This window comes from Miscanthus floridulus, chromosome 9 (genome assembly GCF_019320115.1).
Source record: "Miscanthus floridulus cultivar M001 chromosome 9, ASM1932011v1, whole genome shotgun sequence".
In the NCBI taxonomy this organism is placed as follows: Eukaryota; Viridiplantae; Streptophyta; class Magnoliopsida; order Poales; family Poaceae; genus Miscanthus; species Miscanthus floridulus.
In genome coordinates this window covers 80,613,859-80,620,890 of record NC_089588.1, presented here as the reverse complement: position 1 = coordinate 80,620,890, position 7,032 = coordinate 80,613,859, and the positions used below count along the sequence as shown (strand labels likewise).

At 43.6% G+C, this 7,032-nt stretch overlaps 1 pseudogene; it reads right to left on the bottom strand.

Moving 5' to 3' along the window:
- Window positions 1-442: 442 nt before the first annotated feature.
- The window catches only part of LOC136480152 (F-box/FBD/LRR-repeat protein At5g22700-like), a 44,311-nt pseudogene continuing 37,721 nt past the window's right edge, over window positions 443-7,032 (bottom strand).

Here is a 7,032-nt window from a genome sequence, read left to right as displayed (position 1 = left end):
GCAAAAGACAGACAAGTAAACTGCACAATGACATGGCAATATTAGTGAACGTCGGTGCAAATCAGAGTAGTTACCATTAATATGCTATCCAGCACTTATAGGCATCAGCCCCTGTGAGCATAAATGTGGCAAGACGGCAGAAGCAGCGAAGCTGGAGCCTAATTTAACTATTAGGGGAAGAAAGTCATAAGGAGATGAGATGTCTTTGTTAAGAAAGGTGCTATTAGCTGGTAAGATTCTCTTTGTTATGATTGAAAAAAATTGTTATTTTACTGGCCAAGTGCACAAGTTACAACTTCAAAAGAAGAAATAAACAATAGTTTCTCCAATGCTCTTGTGGGGCACTTGAAGGTCAATGGCGCCACTGTGTTACAGGGGTCCATGGACACCTCGAGGTTGTCAAAGGGTCTTTAACCCAAGCCCCAGCCAACCACATTTAGTATCATGGCCTTGTGCCACAATTCAGAATGGATTTGTTGCCCGCCTCACTAGCTATCTGAATGATCAATCCCACATTCTGAGATGCGTGCAAACGGTGTGCGATCAACAGCGTCACCTGCAGCTAAAAATATTTACCACGAGATAGACGTGATAAACCTCTGTGTATCTGTCCTCCCATCATTACCTATCCTATCTCCTCTCCGACAGCTTTCTGCCATGGAAATCACTACCGTCTGCCACCCCTCATCTCTTTGTCTTTGTCTATGTTCAGGACTCAGCTCCTTATTCTTCCTCATCATCCTCAGCTTCCCTGAAGAATGCACAGCGAGGAATGAGGCAACTGCAGTAGTGCAGACGAGTTCAAGGCTCCATTCTCTCTCCAACGTCAGAGATCTGCGCAGGTGTCGACAGAGGATACCTCCATCCACGCTGCCGCCCACAGCACGCTCTGCACAGCCATGACTCCACCCTGGTTGCAGGTGGTGGTTGGGATCACAGAAGAATGGAGGGCGCAAAGGATCAGCTTGGGGTGCAACAGAGAGGGAGGTGCTGTTGTTGTTGCGGTGTAGTTGAGTTCAGAGAGGGGGGACATCATCAAGAAGACGGTTTTATCACCATCTGGTAATCGTTTCTGCTATAGTAGAAACACCTGAAGCAAAGTGCAAGTAACAGAGCCCTACAGACTAAGAATCAGTCTCTTCAATAGACAAGATGGTAGGGTGCGAGGCCACAAGCCGAGGTGAGCACCATACACACACTACTTGGGAAAAAGGATGCCTCAAGCAGGCTTAAGGTTCTTCAACCCAACAACACCCATTACTTTTGGTACCTTGGCCTTGTGCCATAAATTCCACCATGGAAACAAAAAAGGAGGCTCTAGAAACCTAAATAACATATAGAGGACCTTGTTAGGACTATCTGCATAAACACAGCACAGATGATTTAGTGCTGCATGCTAGTGCCACGAGAATAGTATTGCAGCATATCACATAACACATAAATGACTATTTTGAAAAAAGTATAATGTGCAACAGCAGAAGGAAGGGAAATCAAACAAAATAAATCATATGATAAACCTAAGCAATTTCCTGCATACGGAAAACTGATAAAATTCATGGCAAAAACTAGTACATAAGTTATGCAGAATCCTCAAGAACAAAGAGAATATTCAGAAACTAAGCTACTTATAGTGTAAGGATACCATACTACTAGCTACGCAACTACAAATATTTGAGAAGGTGACGAATGAATGCATAATCCACAAATAATGTATGCCGAATGGCATTGCTTTTGTTCCTAATCAAATGCATGCTGTTAGTTTCAACAAACAAGAACCAAACTGGTGTTTTGTTAACATTATTTGTAGAAAGAATGGTAGAAAGAAGGAAAATCAAATAAAATGACTAAAAACATTAGTACAGCTTTCCAACCCTATAAAAATAAAGGCAAGCACAAAATGCAACAAATCCTAAGCAATTTCCTACAGGAAGAAAATTAAAAGGAAATTATGGAAGACAATGGGACATAAGTATATGCAAACTCCTGAAGAAAAAAGAGAGCATTCAGAAACTAAGATTTGGTGTAAGGATACCACACTACTATTTATGCAGCTACAAGTATTTGAGAAACCACAAACCATTATATTTCCAAAGGAATGGATTTGATGCCTAATCAAGTACATGCACTTGGTTTCTACAAAGAAAAATAAGATTGATATTATAACAAGGGAATGTAACATCTCACAGATCTAGTGTGAGATACTCATTTATGAAGGTAGCGCTCAGAGCTTTAGAAGCTTAGAATAATGTAAAAATATCATGGAATAATCCAGTTATGATATTTGTGTTTATGTTGACAGTTAATTAAAATATTAAAAACTAACAGAAGATAATGTGATACAGTTTATGCAGAGCAATTTAATTTTGACTTCTCTCTGTATATCTCTTAGCTCTCTGCACAATTGCCAAAATAAAAGATTCAAATATGTCACCCTCATTGTTAAGTTAATTGAATGCTTGCCAAGAAAGTAAGGAGCTTACTTATTTTCATTTGCACACATGAAGGAAAATTTAAATAAATTATAGAGAGAACCATGTATTTTGCTAGTTCACTTACGTATGCCAAATGTACCTAGAAACTTCAAAACTTTGTAAACTTGTTAACTACTTCACATTTGACTCTGATTTCCTTCAGTTCTTTTGATATAGTAGCTGATCTCTCCATTTGATTGTACCTCCCTATCATTTCCAGTTTATGTTGAGGTCCCTGAGATAAACCACAATATTCTATCAGTATCAACCAATTACGTATAACTAGTTCAACAAAGCAGTAGTTAATTATTCAGAATATATACCTTTGTAAAAAGATGAAGGGTGAGCTTCTCCAAAACCGGTGAATGTTTGAGAACGCAATTTAACACATAAAAGTCAGGATCCACACACCATTCATTTAGCAGTAGTGTCCTCAAGTTGTTAAAAGTTGGGCACCATTCCAAATCCCTGCAAAGATATGCCTGGACAAAATGCAGACAGGAAAAAATCAACTATTATTCAGTGTGAAAACAGACCCAGCTTTAGTTTTTAAGAATATATGGAACTTGATATAGATACCGCAACAGAAATAAAAACAGTCAGGTTAATCAGACAACATAACATTGGAAAAAATAATAATCGGACAGCATAAGCAGACAAAATAGCAATGGAAAAAATAATAATCAAAGAGCACAACAATGGAAATAATAATAATCAAACAACATAATAAAGGTGTTATGTGCAAAAAATGTAAGTGTACCCCTTTGTAGTCAAACATCAATGTCAAATTCTCAGCTTCCGACAATGCTTGCAGAAGAATACACTTTGTATTCGTATCTGAACAGTACCTTGTCGTCGATACAAGTGTAACAATCCTGATCATCACAACCCTCGAAAGGATCTCTCAAAAAAGCCTCCTTTAATGATGGCATGCTATCCAGAACAGGAGGCGAGAAGAAATGCATATCTAGCCTAAGCGAAACAAGGCTTGGTGTACAAATAAGAGTGTGCGAGTGCAATCCCGTATCAAAATAACAGTAATTGCTGAAACTCATGTATTTCAGGGATTTTTAAGAGATCTGCTGCACCCCATAAAATATGTAGTCAGCGAACTCTAGATGTTCCAGATTCGGACAATTCGAGAAGTTGCAGAGATTGTCGGTCAACACTACACCGACAAGTGCTAGCGTTGTCAAGTGCTGAGAGACAAGAGGCATGCCAAATTTGAAACGAATGTCCTGGATTTGGAGCCTGAGTACCCGAACTTCACATAGCCTGTTCGGTTGGCTGGTTCGTATCGTTGCTGGTTCGTGAAGAAGTACTGCTAGCTGGTTTATGTGAGAGAAAAATACTGTTCTGGCTAAAAATTTACGATCGTTTACGACAAGCCACAGCCAAACGAACAGGCTAATATGGCGGATCCAGAGATTCAGACCGATTTTATCATCACCCCACGAGTGGCTAGCGCGGGTAGGTCTGGTCCCGTAGCCTGAGCTCACATGTGTGTGTTGGAACACCAATATACGAGTAGCGGAGGCTAGTGCAAACATAAGCTAATACCATTGGAACATTTGTGTAAGTGTTTTACAGGATGCTAGGTGAAGCCTTTGCGTGGGGCCTGCGATGGAGCGAAGACCCCAGCGATTCAAGCGGAGGCCGCACACGTTTCAGGAAGAAACCTAGGAGGCCTCCGCCAGCAGCAAGAAGGCCTCCGCTACTGGCTATCGGTAGGATGGAAGCCCGAGCACGACCCTGAAGATGTCCGGACGAGTCCACAGGCGAAGACTCAGTTGCGAAGGCGGAGGCTCCAGCGGCTCGGACGGAGGCTATGCTGTCTTCGCCCAAGAGAAAGAGGTCCTCACAGCACCGCGGCCCAAGATCGGAGATGGGCCTCCCATGGGCCTGAGGCTAAAGCCCAAGAAGCAAAGGCGGTGCAGGTGGACAAGACCCGGGATGCCCCTGAAGATTTGTACTGGTGTTAGGATATTCTAGGAATGTACCTTAGCTGTCAAAGGGTAAATTTGTACCATAAAGTAGTAGCGAACATTGCTCTATAAAAGGGAAAGTCGGATGCTATGAAAGGGTGGTGGGTGAATACATTAATGAAACCCTAACTGAGCTTGGTCCCATCTTCCACTTCACATACCTTCGCCCAGAGCTCCCGACTGGGCGAAGGCCTTCCGTATCCTACCAGATGGAAACCCCTAGTTTTCCAACATTGGCGCCCACCGCGTGTTGGCCAAGCAAAACCCAAAATGGCAATTAAAATCAGCCTCGGCAAGGGCACCTACGGATCCCATACCAAGGGGAAGACCCAGGCGTAGCACCCAAAGAAACTACGCCACCGCCCTAGAAGACCAGGCTATAGCCGGCCGTCGAAGACCAGCCTCCGGCTTCCGAGGAGCAGCAAGCCCCAAACCCCACCTCGGAGCAAGAGCTTCAACAATTACAGGCTCAGTTGTAGAGCATGCAGCAAGGAAGAGATAGGGTCACAACAACCTTCGCCGCAAATCAATGGGCAGCCCAAACATCATCTCAGGCAGCAGAGATCAAGCAACTGCTAGCCGTCCTATAGGCCAAGATACAAAGTATGCAGCCTTCGCAATCTAGCTTCAACACATCCAACCAATTCCACTCAGCAAATCAAAGCCAGCCCAACCCCCTCCATGTACAATAGCTCAACCAACCTTCGGCATGCCTTACACTTTGCCACAAACCCACAAAACTATTGATTCCAAATCACCACTATCCAAAGGTATCTAGAGCTCACCCTGGCCTCCCTCCTAGAAACCCATCACTTTGCCCAAATTCAACGGAAGATCAGACCCACGCCAATTCATCATGAGCTTTGAGGTGGCAGTAGTCTCCGCTCGTGGAAATGAAATGGTGCTAGCCAAATCTTTCGTTATCGCAGCCGAAGGCGACGCGCTAGCCTAGTATTCGATGCTAAAGCCAAGTTCTGTGTATTCATGGGAAGACCTTCACGACAAGATTTTAGCAAATTTCAAAGGATTCACAAGTGAATCCTTGACTTCCATGGATCTGTTTCAATGCAAGCAAAATCAAGGAGAAGCCTTAAAAGACTACTTTCAAAAATTTGTGCAAATGAAGGCAAAAGCACCCAATGTTCCAGAAGACATTGCTATCAAAGCAACAATCAAGGGCCTTCGCATAGGACCCTTCACAACTCATCTAGCTAGGGAAATGTCAAGGACCATCGAAGACCTTTACAGCGAATTTGAGAAATATTGCAGATCTGACAATGACCTCTGCAGAAGGCTAGATGAGCAAAATTAGAGCAAGCAGTTCCAGGGCAACAACAGGAATGCCCAGAGGGGCAACAGAAGCCAATGCCAGACACAACCACCGCAAGGGCAAAGCAGCCTACAAGGGCAGCAACCGGCGAAGGCAGGCCCAAATAGTGCGCCTCAGAAACAAGTCGAAGGCAAGAGAAATGGCCAAGGAAGGAACTAGAATAGAAACCAAAACCAAAGGCAGCGAAGGCAATATTGCTTCTTTTATGGAGAGAACAAGGGGCACATCACCAGGGATTGCCCGGATGCTAAGGAGACCCAAGAAAGGATCAAAAGTAGAGCAAATCCACAATCTCTGCCACAACAACCCGCAAGAGAGGTAAACCAGACCTCCACTGCATCTCCTCAGCAGCAATATTGCCTAATATACCCAAGCCTAAACTCCACCCAAATTCACCATCCACTTTAGCTGCCGCCTACTATCTAAATTTCCTACCCGCATGGCGACCAAGTACTCAGCAGTAGGGGCAGAAGCCAACCTCACCTGCATAAACCCGAGGCCTCCGCACATAACATTCATCGAGACCAACCAGCCATCTCAAGTACACAATAGGCAGCTAGAGGCATTGCCTCCACCCCCACCAACATAGCCAGAACACCCAAAAATGAACCTAACCCAAAAAACCAACTCAACCCTCACACACCCCTACCCACCATCAGCATGATATTGCCTATAGCTAGAGGCTCCTCGATGGAGTTCTAGACAAAGAAGCAGAAGAAAGATCACCTCAGGTTGATCAACAACATAGTAGTTCAAGGCCTAGTGCGCTACACAAATTGGTCAAAGACGCCAATCACCTTCTCAGAACAAGATCTGCAGTTGGAAAGCTACCCTCACACCGACACCATGGTGATCAAGGCTAACATTGTAGGATGAGAAATCAATAGGGTTCTCATAAATTTCAGAAGCTCCGCAGATATTATCTTTATCAATGCCTTCGACCAGATGAAGCTAACCAAGAGTCAGTTGCAGCCTTCGGACTCACCATTAATTGGTTTTAGAAGAAAGAGGATCGATGCATTAGGAAAAATATCCCTACCAGTCTCCTTCGGAGGTCAGCAAAACACAAGAACAAAATATGTGACCTTCGACGTAGTAGATCTCTACTACCCCTATAATGCCATCTTTAGAAGAGGGTTTGCAAATAAGTTTAATGCTGCCAGCCTTGCACGGAACCATCACAGTCCATGGTAGTCAAAAGGAGGCAAGAAACATAGAAAGAGCCATCTACAAATCTCAACGCAAT